At 40.5% G+C, this 17199-nt stretch overlaps 1 protein-coding gene across 1 annotated transcript in view; it reads left to right on the forward strand.

Moving 5' to 3' along the window:
- Positions 1–169: 169 nt before the first annotated feature.
- The window catches only part of KBTBD3 (kelch repeat and BTB domain containing 3), a 36403-nt gene continuing 19373 nt past the window's right edge, over positions 170–17199 (forward strand). Inside the window, exon 1 of the mRNA XM_046017308.1 lies at positions 170–296. The gene's annotated coding sequence lies outside the window, so the exon portion shown is untranslated. The remainder of the gene's footprint in view (positions 297–17199) is intronic.

Consider the following 17199-nt stretch of genomic DNA (forward strand, 5'->3'; position numbering starts at 1 on the left):
ACGACGCCCCGCCCACAAGGAGCGCAGGTTTCCCCGGCCCAGCTGCGGTCTCCAGGAGAGATGGGCTAGGGGCGGAGACCGAGGCCCGCCTCTGCGCTCGGCGCTCTGCGCCAGCTCGTGACGACACGAGGGGCGGGGCCTCGCGGCGAGCAGAGGGAGGGACCAAGGCCGAGAGCCCCCTAATTACGCCAGTCACACTCGGAGAAGCGCTAACGGGACAGCGGTTCAGGCCAATCGCAGTCAGGCCTGCGGAGGCAGCGAGACTAGGGTGGAGACTTCGGAGACTGCAGTTGCAGGTGGGTGAGCTCTGGGGTCTGAGGGAGGAGTGGGATGGCAGCGCCGGGTGCTGGGGGGCCCGAGGAGGAGGGGATCCCCCGGGCTCTGGCCGCCCCTCAGGTCGCCCGTGTGCCGGGTGGGGGAGGGCTATGGGCGACGGGGAGCGCGGCGCTCGGGGTCCCCGGAGCTGTGCCCGCGGCCGCCCCGACCTGGCCTCCCCGCCGGCCCTGGGACCCCTCGCTGCGGCTGTGCGGCGGCCCAGGCACCGGGGGCCCTAGGAGCGGCGGAGCACACTTAGCTCAGCAGCCTTCCTCGGGGGCTCGGTGCCTTGGCTCGGTTGTTTCCCAGGCCTGACCGAGGGCCGTCTGGATGCCTCTGGGGGACCCTCGTGACCACAGCCCCTGCGGTACTGGCCTCTGCGGAGCCCTGTCGATGCCTAACTTCGCGGCAGATGAAATGCCATCCGCTGAGATGTACACGGTCCCCTCCGCCCTTTGGCGGCCAGGGGACATCAGCCCAGGGCCAGCAGTAGTAATTCACACAGTGACTTAAGGATTATTTCCACCCTCTTTAAGATGGCTTCTATTCTGTTTTTATCTATGCTTGTTTCTGTTAAGTTTTCCTGATATCACAAGCCCCTTTCAATCCTTTGCAGGTAGGTGGGGTTTTGAACGCCCAACACACACAAATCCTCAAAGGGATGTAACATAGTGTCTTGGTAGATCAACTTGGGTAATACTAAGAGCCTGTGTCAGGGGCGCTATGTAAGATCTGCTTGCCACCTGCAGAGAGCTTACAGTCTGGCAAGGCAGAGGGAACATGTGCCAAAACCCCGCAATAAGTGAAAATGTGTAGATACGTGAAGTATACGGTGCCTACTAATTCTCCTGTCCCCAATCATCACAACTCCGTTCTCCATTTTTAACTTTCTGTATCTGAGCATATGGTAACTTCTCCGCTCTTGGCTTTTTGAACTGATTTTTAAAATTTCACTGTTTCCAAAACACTTCCATGTTCTGTGCAGTAGTAATTATTGTTACTGATGGAGAATCTGTGATGAGAAAGAGAAATCTGTGGGCTGATTTCAACACAGGTTTAGGAATTCATAGTTCATTCCTTTAGCATTGAACTGAGCTCTGTGTATTCACCACTAGAGCCTGGTAGACAGACAGTGCAGTGGTTATTCGTACTTGCTTTCTCTGCCTAGAATATTCTGTCCTCCCGTCATCACATTTCTTGTTCCTCTGTGTCATTCTGGTCTCGGCTCAAATGTCATACCTAGGAGAATGTCTCCGTACCACCTCACTCTCCCCCCTCCCTTCTATCCCTGGTACTACAGGGGACATTCTTTTAAGGTTTGTTTAATGGAATCCCCTTCCCTGTCTTATTTGTAAATTCTTACTTGTCCTTCAAGGCTTAGGACAAACCCGACCTTTTCTTAAGGACAACCCCGGAGTATTTTTTTTTTTAATTCTGTTTAATTCATTTGGCAACTATTCTTATACAGCCTTATGACATCTATTATCCCGAATTATTTTTATGTGTGTCATCTTGCAAGTCAGAATGTAAACTACTTGAGAGGGAATTTAATGCATACCTTACGTTTTACAAATAGTATACACATGTTTTGATGAACTTTTACAATAGATTTTACTCCTTTTATAAACTAACATTGGTATTTATATTCTGTCTACCTTTACTTCCCTCGTTTTTTTTCTTAAGGAAATATAAAGTGTGCCTAACTATATTCAGGAATCCCAAACATTTTATTATTATTATTATTATTATTTTTATTGCATTGGTGAGGGAGAAAAGAGGAATGAAGTGTTAGGGGTTCAGCAAGCCTGTAATTTAGTCAACTTGCCAGATCCTGAACTGTCGCTTCTTAGTGGGATTCTGAGAAACCTGTATTCTGTTTCCAGTTCCACCACCAGTTATCTGTGTGACTTTGGGAAAATCACATATCCTCTCCCCGGTTTCAATTTGATTGGAAAAGCATCAGATGAAATCCTCTAAGTTTCATCAATTTTGGGGAGCAGGGGAGATAATGTTCATTAGCTCCTTACTGGGTCACAACTTTATTCCATTGCAAAGCTTAACTTTTCAAGACGTTAATAAATATTTTTTTAAATTCTACCAGTTACCCAAGAAAGAAATCTTGCTACCCTTCCCCTCTCAGTTTGCATAGCCAATCTATTCTCCATTCTATTGGTTCTGCTTCTAAACTAGAGCTACCATCCAAATTTCTCCTTCTCCACTGTTAACACTCTGGTCTAAACCACCATCGTGTCTCACGGGCAAGACTGATTCATTATCTTGCCTGCAGGAGAAGGGGCAACATTGTTTTCCTAAGTCCTCCCTGCCATCAGCACTTCTGAAGCAGCCGGTCTTCAGAGCTAGGTCTCCAAGTTCACACCCTTGATCACTGCATCGTATGTGCTTCTGACCGCACAGTGTAGGAGAGGCCAGCAAGATAGGAATCCTGAAGAGCGTTAAACTAGAGATGCGTTTTCAAGAAGGGGGGACTAGTTAGCAATGTGAGTTAACTAGAGTGTGGAGAGAAGATGAGAGCACGGTGTGCCGACACTGACTCAGCAGGATGTAGGGTGAGAGGACTGGACGGTCGTGGGCTCAGATGGCCACTGGATGGAAAGCTGCTGCAGACTTTCTGGGTCAGGCAGTGGAAAACCGGGATGGTCGGTAGAGGGTAATGAAAGTTCAAAGGACAGATTTTTGTTTGCTATTTAAAGATGGGAGATACTACAATGTGTCTGCTGATGGAATCTGTCCAGTGCAGGGGAGAATGTGTTGCTGCACGAGAGGTGATAGTTGTGTGGGTGTGGGTATGCGTGCGCGCGTGTGTGTGCGGTACTCTAGAGTGTACTCCAGAGTGGGGGACCCTGTCTCCACGGGTTTTGGCCGTACGTCCAGTAGTTAGAACAGTACTTCCCAAAGTAACAGCTACTCTGTAAACTTTCTAGTATCTGTTGAATAAATGATTAACTTAGACTCTATTTCTCTTACCTCTTTTTAAAAAAATTAATTCTTCACACATCAGCCAGAAAGATATTTTGAAAAAATAAATCAGACCATGTCACTGCACAGTGCAAAGTCTTCTGTGGTCCCAACTGCACGTAGAATGGAATTCCAGCCCCCTGTGGCCTATCGGGTCCCGCATGAGGAGATGCCCGCCTTCTGGAGCCCTACCTCCCCTGCATTCTTCTCTCCTTAACTGAATTCTGGTGATGCTGGCCTTTTTTTTTTTTTTTTTTAAAGATTTTATTTATACATTTGACAGACAGAGATCACAAGTAGGCAGAGAGGCAGCCAGAGAGAGAGAGAGAGGAGGAAGCAGGCTCCCTGCCAAGCAGAGAGTCCGATGCGGGGCTTGATCCCAGGACCCTGGGATCATGACCTGAGCGAAAGGCAGAGGCTTTAATCCACTGAGCCACCCAGGCACCCCTGATGCTGGCCTTCTTTCATGTCCTCAAACAGAAGGACTCCTTCCCACATTAGGGCTTTATACAAGATTTCCCCCCCCCCCCCAACTTCTTGTCTTGATGTCATTCAGGTGTCCGCTTAAATAACACCTTCTCAGGAAGGCACTCCCTGAGACTGTAGAGAACCAGAGCAAAATCTGGAGCCACGTGGTCCTGGGCCAGCTCCCTGCTGACCTGCCATATAACCTTGAGCAAACTGCGTAAGGTCTTAAAGCCCGAGCTCCCCTTCCTGTTTAGTGCAGACAGCAGTATCTGATTTACACGCTCCTTTTGAAGACTCAAGAGTATATGGAGCAGCAGTAAGGAGTGAGCCCTCTGTAAGCGTTACCAGGGTCACTCCCTTGAGTTGAATATCCCCCATTGTTCGTTTCTGTTCCTTTCCCAGCTGTTTCTTCACTGTGTTTGCAACAATGTCTAATTTGTCAGTCTTCCTCACTAGCTAGGAACCACCAGGAAAGCAAGGATCACGTCTCCCTCTGTTCTGCATGCCTTTCTGACTAATTCCCTACCTGGCACACAGTTAGCAGTCTGTGACAAATATTGATTAGGATAGACCAGAAATCACGCTTGGTTTTGAAACTCTAGTGACCAAACTCGAATCACTGGAGAGCCTGACGGAATCAAAGCCCAGACCGGTCTTGGTGCACCCTCCGTGGAATCCTGCACTCCTGTCAAGCACCAGCATTTTCTGTCGTTACTTTGTATCACTCTTGTCAGACTTGATTGTACTTTTATTGATTCAGTGTTCTGAGCAGGAAGGAGTTTTGTTGAAGCTAAGATGCACCCTTACACACCGCTGTCTCGTGTGCTTCGAAGAAAGAAAACACTGCCATCATCAGCTACGATACAACTCTTTATCGCCTGGTATTTTTCATACTCAAGGAAAGCACTTTTAAAATTTTTGTATATCACCCCAGTACACACACAAAATTAGCTGAGATGCTCTTAAAACATTTGCACATTCAGAGTCCAGTGCTTCGAATTCACTTGCAACTCGGAATCTTGAAGTCCATGTTTTTCTACATAATATTCTGTTATCAAGAGCATTAGTGATGCATCATTTTTTTTTAAAGATTTTATTTATTTATTTATTTATTTGACACAGAGATCACAAGTAGGCAGAGAGGCAGGCAGAGAGAGAGGGGGAAGCAGGCTCGCTGCTGAGCAGAGAGCCTGATGTGGGGCAATAAGATACCTGTCAATTTCAGATATGTTTAGGGTGGAAAAAATGTGTCTTAAAATTAGTGAAATATTAGGGGCGCCTGGGTGGCTCAGTGGGTTAAGCCTCTGCCTTTGGCTTGGGTCATGATCTCAGGGTCCTGGGATTGAGCCCCACATCAGGCTCTCTGCTCAGCGGGGAGTCAGCTTCCCCCACTCTCTCTCTCTCTGCCTGCCTCTCTGCCTGCTTGTGATCTCTCTCTCTGTCAAATAAAATCTTTTTTAAAAAATGAGTGAAATATTATATTGAATTTGCAGAATATTTGAAGAAAAAATTGCCCTATATATCTTTTAACAAGATTTAAGAATTGTTTTAACAATAATGTTATTAAGTACATGTTATTACTGAGTTTAACCATTAATATTGATACACCACCTGACAATATTAATTTATTATTTATGACATAGCTTAAGCATCACAACAGTACGATGTATTGGTGTGTCTGCCTTGAACACAAGGAAGCTAAAGCCTCAGAAAGCCTCCATAGGGGCCGCAGTATGGTGATAGGCTACTTAGGACCCTATTCCTTCAGCCTCGAGTCCTGAATTCTTGTTTTTATGCAAAATAGACTACTACTATGAGTGCACATTTACTCCAACCAAATTTAAGAAATGAAGATTTCAGCTTCTTTGCTCTTTCATTCTGTACAGAATATACACGGCAGGCTTTATCTTTTAACAGTGTCATAAAAGTGAATATCTATATATGACTCTAATATGTTTGAGAATACTTATTTGAGGATACTTAAATTTTTCTTCTTTTTTTAAAGATTTTATTTTATTTGAAAGAGAGAGAGAGAGCGCGAGAGTGCACACACAAGCCGGGTAAGAGGCAGAGGGAGAAGCAGGCTCCCCACTGAGTGGGAGCCTGACTTGGGCTCGATCCCAGGACCGTGGGATCATGACCTGAACTGAAGGCAGATGCTCAACCGATGGAGACACCTAGGTGCGCTGAAACTTAAAAATTTCTAGTAAAGTTTGCTTTTTGTTACTATTTATAGAAATGAGAATACTTTATATCTCCATCATTGAGTTCAGTGAACAGTGAGCCTCAAAAGAGACTTAATCCAACACAAGATCCGAATTCAATACATATTTTTAATAATAAAGTTAATTAAAATGTGTTTGTGGCTGAAGTTTCTTAAAGTTTATTTCCTCAAGACTCACATCACTATGTAGAAATACAGTTTTTATCCTTTTGAAAGTCTCAGGTTTGAGTACATTTTAGCTTTTTTGTCTTATATTCAACTTCTGTTTTGAAAACCGAGGAACAGGCCACCTGGATGGCTCAGTTGGTTAAGCATCGGACCCTTGATTTTGGCTCAGGTCACGCTCTCTGGGTCGTGGGGTTGGGCTCCACACCAGGTGTGGAGTCTGCTTGGGGTTCTCTGTGTACCGCTGGCCTTCCTGCTTGTGCTTACTCATCTCAAGTAAAGAAATAAATCTTAAAAAAAAAAAAAAAAACTACTCACACTAAAAAAGAAAACAATGTTTTCTTTGCATTTTTAAAGTGTTTTGAACAAGAACAAACTGGGATATCAGTTTTTAAACTGAATTTCTATTTTATGGTCTTTAATTTTTATTTTGAATTAATCACATATATATAGGAAGTTATAAAAATAGTATGAAGCAGTCCCAGGTGCCCTTCACCCAGTTTCCCCAAGGCAACATCTTCCACAGTTATTGCCTAAAATCAAAATCAGGAACTTGATATTGGTGCACTCTGTGGGGACAGTCCTATGTCATTTTATCACATGTATAGATGCCTGTAGCTAATCGAGTCACAGATTATTACAAATCACTGCACAAGTCTCCCTATGCATTCCTGCCCCTCCACCCCCACCACGTTCCTCAGCCCCGGAAACCACTAATGTGTTGTCCATCTCTATCATTGTCATTTCAAGAACGTTCCAGAAATGGAAACACAGTATGTGACCTTTTGAGATTGCCCTTTTTCACTCATCATAATGCTCTTGAAATTCATCTAAGTTGTGATGTACATCAGTGGCTTGTTCCTTTTTAATGGTGGGCAGTATTCCATGGTATGGAGGTATGACAGTCAGTATACTCGTCCATATGCTGAGCAACATTTTGGATGTTTACATTTTTTGACGATACAATTCTAAGTGCTATGAGAAACCATATATAGATTTGTATTTCTCTAGGATAAATGTGTTCATATCAGTGATTATTGGCTAATATAATGTGTACTTTGTTCCCCATTTTTATTGAGATGTAATTGACATATAACATTGTGTTTGTTTTAGGTGTACAACAGAATGACTTGATATTTGTAAATATTATGGAATGAATACCACAATAAGTTTAGTTAACATCCATCACCTTGCAGAATTTTTTCTTCTGCTGATGGCTTTTAAGATTTACTCCCAGAGCAACGTCCAAATATAGAACTCAGCATTGTTACCTGCTGTCCTCATGCTGTACATTGCATCTCCAGAACTGAGTTCTCGTATAACTGGAAATTCGTAATTTCACCCCCTTCCCTCAGTTACCCATCCCCCCTCCCCTCTAGCAAGCTACAACCTTTTCTCTGCTCCCATGAGGTTTTTTTTCTTCTTCAAGATTCCACATTTAAGTGACATTCTACAGTCTACCTTTATTATTTCACTTAGCATAATGCCCTCGAGGTCCATCTGTGCTGTTGCAAAAGGCAGGATTCTGTGTGTGTGTGTGTGTGTGTGTGTGTGTGTGTGTGTGTGTGTGTATTTCACATTTTCTTTATCCATTTATCAATCTACAGACACTTGAGTCAGTTCCTTATCTCGATTGTTGTGAATACGCTGCTGGAACACAGCAGATAAATGCCTCTTCAGGATAGTGATTTAGTGTCCTTTCAGTTCACACCTAGAAGCTGAATTGGTTAAGATCATACTGTAGTTTCATTTAAAATTTTTGATAAACCTCCATACTATTTTCCATTTGGTTGCACCAGTTTTCATTCACACCAAAAGTATACAAGATTCCCTTTTCTTCACATCCCAAACAGCACTTGCTGTCTCTTATCTTTTTGACAAAAACCATACTGACAAGGGTGAGTTTGTATCTCGGGTTTCGATTTTTGACAAAAACCATACTGACAAGGGTGAGTTTGTATCTCGGGTTTCGATTAGCCTTTTCCTGATGATTAGTGACACTAAGCATCACCTTATGTACCTGTTAGCCATTTGAAAAATATCTATTGGATATTAAATATTAGATATTTGGAAAAATATCTATTCATGTTCACTGCCCATTTTTAAATGGATTACTTGGAGGGTTTTTTTTTTTTTTTTTTTAAGATTTTATTTATTTATTTGACAGACAGAGATCACAAGTAGGCAGAGAGGCAGGCAGAGAGAGAGGAGGAAGCAGGCTCCCTGCTGAGCATAGAGCCCTATGTGGGGCTCGATCCCAGGACCCTGAGATCATGACCTGAGCCGAAGGCAGAGGCTTTAACCCCCTGAGCCACCCAGGTGCCCCACTTGGAGGGTTTTTTTTTTTTTTTTTTTTCTTCTCTTGAGTTTTAGAAGTCCCTTACAAATTTTGGATATTAACACCTTATCAGATGCGCGGGTTAAGAATATTTTCTCCCAGTTTGTAGGCTGACCTTTCGTTTGGTTGATCACTTATTTTATAGTGTAAAAGTTTTGTAGCTGAGGTAGTCCTACTTCTTTATTTATTATTTTGTTGCTTGTGCCTTATGTGTCTTGTCCACCCCCCCCCCAAAATAATTGCTATTACCAATGTCAAGGAACTTATTCCCTACTTTTCTTCTAGGAGTTTTGTAGTTTTTGGTCTCACATTTAAGTATTTAACTGACTTAATTGTTGTGAATGGTGTGAGATATGGGTCCAGTTCCATTCTTTTGCATGTGAATATCCAATTTTCCTAGTGCGATTTATTGAAGAAACTACCTTTTCACCATTGTGTACTCATGCCATCCTTGTTAAATAACAGTTGTCCATTTACGTGTGACTTTGCTTCTGGTCTCTCAGTTCTTTTCCATTAGTCCATGTGTTTGTCTTTATGCCAGTGCCATACTGTGTCGATCACTATAGCTTTGTAATATAATTTAAAATCAGGAAGTGTAGGGGCGCCTGGTGGCACAGTCAGTTAAACATCTGCCTTTGGCTCAGGATCTCAGGGTTCCAGGATCAAGCCCCATATCAGGCTCCCTGTTTAGTGGAGAGTCTGCTGCTCCCTTCCCCTTCCTCCCCCACACCCTCTTCTGCTCTCTCTCGTACTCACTCTCGAATAAGTAAATAAAATCTTTTTAAAAAATCAGGAAGTGTGATGCATCTAGCCTTGCTCTTCTTTCTCAGGATAACTTTGGCTATTGCAGGATTACTCTGGCTGTGTAGACAGTTCTTTATGAATTTTAGGATTATTTTTCTATTTTTATGAAAAATGCCTTAGGTATCTTGAAAGGGATTACATTCAATTTACAGAGGGGTTTAGGTAGTGTGGACATTTTAATAATACTAATTTTTCTAATCCATGAACACAGTATATTTCCATTTATTTATATCTTCTCCAATTTCTTTTAACAATGTTTTATAGTTTTCAGTTGATAAGTCATTGACCTACTTGGTTAAATTTATTCCTAAGTATTTTATTGTTTTTGATGCTGTGGTAAATAATATTGTTTTCTTTATTTTAAATTTTAATTTGTTAGTATATAGAAATGTTACTGATTTTTGTATGTTGATTTTGTATCCTATAGTTTTACCAAGTCATTTATTAGTTGTTATATGTTTTTTTGGTGTAGTCCTTAGGATTTTCTGTATACAAAACGTCATCTGCAAACAAAGACAATTTAATTTTTTCCTTTCCAATTCTGATTCCATTTATTTGTTTTTCTTGCCTCATTGCTCTGGCTAGAACTTCCAGTACTGTGTTAAATAGTGATGAGACTGGACAACCTTCACTCGGTCCTAATATTAGAGGGAAAACTTTCAACCTTTCACCATTGAGTTTGATGTTAGTTGTGGGTTTGTCATGTACGGCCTTTTATTATTTGAGAATTCTATGCCCAATCTGCTTCTATGCCCAATTAATTGAGAATTTTTATCATGAATCGATGTTGAATTTTTAAATGTTTTTCCCTATCTGTTGGGATAATCATATGACTTTTATCTTTTTAATTAATGTGGTAAATTACAATTTTTGATTTGCATATGTTCACTCATCCTTGCCTCCTAGGAATGAATCCTAATTGATCATGGTGTATTATCCTTTTAGTGTGCTGTTGGATTCAGTTTGCTAGAATTTTGTTGAGACTTTTTGCATTTTTAGTCACCAGGGATATTGGCTTGTAAGTTTTTTTGTTTTGTTTTGTTTTTCTCTTGTTTTTGTAGTGGCCTTATCTGGCTTTGATATCATGGTAATGCTGGCTCAGTTGGTTAAGGACTGCCTTCAGCTCAGGTTGGCTTCCCTGCTCAACCAGGAGTCTGCTTCCTCCTCTTCCAACCCCTTCCCCGGCTTCATGCTCCCTTTCTCTCTCTTTTGCTCTCTTTCTCTCTCAAATAAAATACTTAAAATTTTTTTCCATATATTTGCAAATTTTCCCATTATTGATTTCTGCTTTCATATGATTGTTGCTAGAAAATATAGTTGGTGTGATTTCAGTCTTCTTATATTTACTACAACTTGTATTATGGCCCAACATTTGCTCTATCCTACAAAATGTTCTGTGTCTGTATATGTCACTTAGGCTGTGATTTATGTTATTCAAATCCACTGTTTCCTTACTGATTCTCTGGATGGTATATCCGTTGCTGAGTAGGATATTAAAGTCTCCAGTTATTATTTTATTGCTATTTATTTCAGTCAGTTCTGCTAGTATTTGCTTTTATATTTGGCTCTCTGATATTGGGTGCATAAACATTTAAAATTATGTATTTTTTAATGGATTGACTCCATTATCATTATATAAGGACCTTCTTCATCTCTTTTGACTATTTTTAAAGTCTCTTTTATCTGATATGAGTATAGCATCTCTACTTTCTTTTGGTTACCATTTGTGTGAAATACTTTTTTCCCATTTCTTCACTCTCAGTCTGCATGTGTTTTTAAAACTACAGGGAGGGATGCCTGCATGGCTTAGTTGGTTAAGTGGCTGCCTTTGGCTCAGGTCATGATCCTAGAGTCCTGGGTTTGAGTTCCATATCAGGCTCCTTGCTCAGCAGGGAACCTGCTTCTCCCTCTGCCTACAGCTCTCCCTGCTTGTGTGCTCTCTCTTTGACAAATAAGCTTAAAAATAAAATAAAATAAATAAAGCTACAGGGAATCTCTTGTAGGCAGCTTATTATTGGATCTTGTATTTTTCTCTATTCAGTTATCCTGTTTCTCTTGATTGGAGAATTTAATCCATTTACACTTAAACTGTTAATACGTCAAGACTTACTACTACCATTTTGTTAACTGTTTTCTATTTTGTAGATACTTTGTTGCTTCTTTGTGGTTTGATGACTTTTTGTGGCAATAATTTGTCATTCTTTTATCATAATCTTTTATGTGACCACTACAGGGTTTTCCTTTTTGGCTACTGTGATGCTAACATAAAATCTGTTTATAACATTCTATTTTAAGTTGATGACAACTCAATTTTACTAACATAAACTTTAAATTTTTACTTCTCCCCTCACTCACAGTTCCGGTTATTAATGTTTCAGTATGTACACACACACACACGTGTGTGTGTGTGTGTGTTTGTGTGTGTATGAAATATATATATAGTATTTTCAGGATTTTATTTTTTTTTTAAGATTTTATTTATTTGACAGAGAGAAATCACAAGAGAGGCAGGCAGAGAGAGAGGAAGGGAAGCAGGCTCTCCGCTGAGCAGAGAGCCCAATGTGGGACTTGATCCCCGGACCCTGAGATCATGACCTGAGCTGAAGGCAGCGGCTTAACCCACTGAACCACCCAGGCGCCCTCAGGATTTTATTTTTAAGTAATCTCTGCACCCATTGTGGGGCTCACACTCACAAACCTGAGATCAAGAGTCACATACTCCACTGACTGAGCAAGCCAGGCACCCCTCAGTTTACATATATTTTATATTATGTATCAAAAAATAAATTATTATAGTTGAAACTAGAGTTGTAAATAAATTACATATTTGAGAATACGATTACAATATTAGAGAACCTGATTTTGACTATATATTTACTATTACCAGTTCTACAAACATTTTGTATATTTTTATGATGTTAATTAGCATCATTTTATTTCTCCTTGAAAAACTACCTTTAGTGTTGCTTGTAAGGCAGATGTAATGCTGATTAACTTCCTTAGCTTTTATTTATTGAGAAAGTCTTTACCTCTCATTCATTTCTGAAAGACTACATCACCAGCTGTACTATTCTTAGTTAACAGCTTTTGTTTCTCTTTCAGTACTTTGAATGTATCACCTCATTCTCTCCTGATTGAAAAACTGCTATAGAGAAATCTGTCCATAGTCTTATGGGAGGGATCACACATCACTGTGATGTGTCAGTCTTTTGCTGCTTTCAAAATTCTTTGTCTGTGACTTTGGACAATTAAAATGTGTCTCCATGTAGCCCTTTTTGGATTCAATCTATTTGGGGTCTTTTGGGTGTCATTATTCTGATACCCATTTCTCTCCTCATGTTTGGGAAGTTTTCAACCATTATTGTTTTTAGATACTTTCTGTCCCCCTTTCCCCACTCTCTTCTTCTTTGGGATTCTTAAAATGCATATTAGTTCTTTAGATGGTGTCCTAGGAGTCCTGTATGCTTTCTTTACTCTTTTTAATTCTTCTTTCTTTTTGCTGTTCTGACTGGAAAATTTCACATGCCCTATTTTATAGTTCACTGATTCTTCTGCTTGATGGAGTCTGCTGTTGAAGTTCTTTTTTCTTTTTCTTTTTCTTTCTTTCTTTTTTTTTTTTTATTTGACAGACAGAGATCACAAGTAGGCAGAGAGGCAGGCAGAGAGAGAGGGAGGAAGCAGGTTCTCTGCGATGCGGGGCTCAATCCCAGGACCCTGAGATCGTAACCTGAGCGAAGGCAGAGGCTTTAACTCACTGAGCCACGCAGGCGCCCCTGCTGTTGAGGTTCTCAATTGAATTCTTCACGGAAGTTACTGGATTCTTCATTTAAAGGATTTTTCTTTCTTTCTTTCTTCTTTCTTTTTGTGGTTTCTATTTCTTGTTGAACTTCTCATTTTGTTCGTGCATTTTTCCCCCAATTTTGTTTAGTTATTTGTGTTTTCTTGTAGTTCACTGGACTTCTTTAAGAGGAATAATCTGAATTACTTGCAGACAATTCATAGATCTCCCATTTCTTTAAGGTCAATTATTGGAGTTTTATTACTCCCCTATGGTGATGTCAATGTTTATCTGATTCTTTATCATCTTTGCTTCTTTGTGTTGTTATCTGCATGTTTGAGTAAGTAGTCTCCTCTTCCATACTTCACAGATTGTCTTCTCCAGAAATGGTCTTCCCCCAGTCAGTTCACCTTGATTCTGGACCGGTCAGCAGGCAGCATCCTTGGTCAGGTGGGGCTTGCTGACAGGGTCTCTGCTTGGGCAAGGCTGCTGCCTGAGCTCAGAGGTCAGGCTGGGTGCCTCTGGCTGGTGGGTTCCTGCCTACATGAAGCTGTGGGATGGACTCTGCAGGAATTCTCTAGCTAAACTTCCTACTCAGGTAGGACTAGTGCTATACTCAGCAGCTAGGGAGGGCTACAAATATGCTTCCTTGCCTGAGTGGAGTTGTAAGACAGTCTCCATGGCCCTTTAGCTTGATGTTTGGGGATCTGTATCCAGAAGAGCTGTCCACGTTTGGGGATCTGTACCCAGAAGAGCTGTCCACCAAACTCCTGGGTCAGACAGTGCCACCAGCTGTGCTCTGCAGATGGAAAGACCGACAAGCTTGATGCTTGATGCACAACCCGCCACCCCCCTTCCCTTCCCCTATACATTAAAATCCCTTATTTACCACCACCCCCCATTTCTTCCCACTCCTTTTCTGGCAAAAAGGAGCCTTTTCCCCTCTTTGATCCTAAGAACATACTGCACAGGGGAAGTTGCCCCCATCTGGACGTGGCTCCACTCTTGGTTTCTCTTCTCCTCTTCTGCTCTTTTCCTGGTGCTCTTTTTCTCGGTGGGGTGTGGGTAATAGAACAGCCATGGGCTTTTGGGGACCTTTAACTATTTTTTTTTTCTTTTTTTGTTTATAAAAACACTAAACATTCAATTCCAGAGAACCAAAAATCCCACCTCCCACCGAACACTACTAAGGGGCATGTCTTCTGCTCCATACCTTTCCTGTTTTTCTTTCTCTCTTGTTAATGCTTTTAAAAACAAATGAGGTTTTTTTATATAAATAAAGTTTTTAAAGTGTGTAAAAAAAAAAAACAAAAAAACTCTTGAGTGAGTTGTGGTAATATGTGGGTTCTTTGAGAAATTAGTCCATTTCGTCTGTCCTATCACACTGTTACATGGAGAGTTGTTTATAATATTCCTTTCCTTTTCCTTCTGATTATCTTCAAAGTCTGTAGCGATTCCCCTATTTCATTCCTGATATTAGTAATGCATGTCTTCTTTCCTTCATTCCTTGTCAATCTTGCTCAAGTTTGTCTATTTTATTGAAATTTTCAAAGAATTGAACTTTCATTTTCTCTGTGGTTTTCCATTTTTAATTTCATAGAGTTCTGCTCTTTATCATTTCCTTTGACATAAGTTAATTGAGTTCATTTTGCCCTTCTTCTCATAGTTTCTCCAGGTTGAAGCAAAAATTATAACACTGCCTAATGTAGATCTCAGCGTATGTAAGGAATTATTTAAAACAATTATATAAGAAGGATATGAGGGAGTATAAAGGGAAGTAAAAGAGTGTAAAGTTTGTACACTTTATTCACGCTGGTAAAATGTTTGCACAAATATTGTCATATATTATAGACACATACATATATGCATACATATAAATGTAATACATAGAACAACCACGAAAAAGTCCATACAAAGCAGTACACTCATAGCCACTATAGCCAAATCAAAATGGAATTCTGAAAAGGGTTAAGTAACTTAAGTATCTCATAGGAAAGGCAGAAAGTAACTCATAGGAACTTGAGTAAAGAAAGTTACGCCAAGTAACTCATAGGAAGGCAGAAAGAAGAAAAATAAAGTAATTAAAAACAGAAATTACAGAAAACCACCAAAAATCAGACCCAAGTATTAATGTATCAATAACTGTACTAAATATAAATGGTCTATATATGCCAGTTAAAAGACAGAGATTAGATTTTCAAAAAATGATCCAATTTTATACAATTCCTATAAGTTATTCACTTCAAATGGAATGATAGAAGTAGGTTCAAAGTCAACAAGCAGGTTGAAAATATACTATGCAAGCATTAATTAAAAGTAAATAGGTATGGTTAAACTTTTGTAGCAACATGGACGGGACTGGAAGAAATTATGCTGAGCGAAATAAGTCAAGCAGAGAGAGTCAAGTATCATATGGTCTCACTTACTTGTGGAGCATAACAAATAACATGGAGGACATGGGGAGATGGAGAGGAGAGGGAGCTGAGGGAAACTGGAAGAGTGGAGATGAACCATGAGAGACTATGGACTCTGAAAAACAACCAGAGGGTTTTGAAGGGGCGGGGGGGGGGGTGGGAGGTTGAGGAACAAGGTGGTGGGTAATAGGGAGGGCATGTACTGCATGGAGCACTGGGTGTGATGCCAAAACAATGAACACTGTTATGCTGTAAATAAACAAAAACAACAACAACAAAAAAAAAGCAAAAAAAAAAAAGGTATGGTTATATCAATACTAGACAAAATGGATGTCAGCAAGGAAAATTATGAGGGACAGAGAAGAATATTACATGTCAGTTCGCCAAGAAGTCATAGCAAACCTAATTGTCTAGGTACCAAACAACAGAGCTGCAAAAGATGTGAAGCAAAAACTGATGGAACTGTTAAGAAAAACAGACAAATATACTTAACAGCTGGATACTTTACCATTTACCCTGTCTTAAATTAATAGAACAAGAAGAGAGTAAGAAATGACACAGAACACAATACCATTAACCAACAGAATCGAATCAACATTAATAGAAAACTCCACCTAACAAAAGAACACACAGTATTTTCAACTGTCACGGAACATATACCGAGTAACCATATCCTGATGCACAAAACAAACCTCAAATGACTGAAAACAATAAAAATCACACAGACTTTGCCATTACTCATTGAGGCATCTCTGTGAAGGCTGCTTTAAAATTCTTGGTAGATAATTCTGACATCTATATCATCTCTGTTCATATCTTTTCATTGTCTTTTCAACTTGACATATACCTGATTTTGGATATATTGGATATTATGTTGTAAGATTCTAGATCATATTTAAATCCCGTGTTTTAGGGGTTTTTTGTTGTTGTTGTTTGTTCTTTTGGGTTAAGGCTACCACCTCATTACTTCTAGGTTGGGATGCAAGTCCTGATTTTCCACCTCACCTTTGTGGACACCTGGGAGAGGAGGGCTGCTGAACAGAGTTGGGAGTTAAGTTTCTCCTCTTTGCATCCTCTGATACCACTGTGGCTGGGAGAAGGAGGGACACATCATTGCTACTCTCCATGAGGTCTCCACTGACATCATGTGGGGTGGCCTTCAGGCTTCAAAATCACGTTATAACTACAAAAGTTAAGAGTCGCTCATCATTTATTTGCCTACCAATGTTTAACTATTAACAGAAATGGAAGTTTTGTCATATGGTATTGTCCTCTGATTTATTGGTTAAAAGGCCCATAAAAATTTGCTTTGTAACAGACACAGATGGCAGATTTAGACTGTTGTAATCAATGATCAAAATTTGCCTCCATGGCACCACTTTCTCCTCAGTGTATTAACATACTGAGGTCTCAAATGAAGGAAAACAAAATTTCCTAGAATTTACCTATTCCTCAAGTCCTTTCCTCACTGAACTTCTTTAAAAAATAATTTATACAAATTGTGTCCATTATTTCCTCATTAAGCTACTGTAGTGTGGCCTCTCTTCACCCTACCCCCAAATCATCACTGATGTTTTCCCAGTCCTTACCTTACCTGACTTTTCCTGAGCTTTGGATGATGTGTGACTATTTCCTACGGGGAAATTCTCTTCCTTTGCCCTCCACCACCTCTCCTACTTTTCCTCCATTTCTGTCCCTGTTCTTGGTGAGTTCTTCC

Source organism: Meles meles, chromosome 8, assembly GCF_922984935.1.
Source record: "Meles meles chromosome 8, mMelMel3.1 paternal haplotype, whole genome shotgun sequence".
In the NCBI taxonomy this organism is placed as follows: Eukaryota; Metazoa; Chordata; class Mammalia; order Carnivora; family Mustelidae; genus Meles; species Meles meles.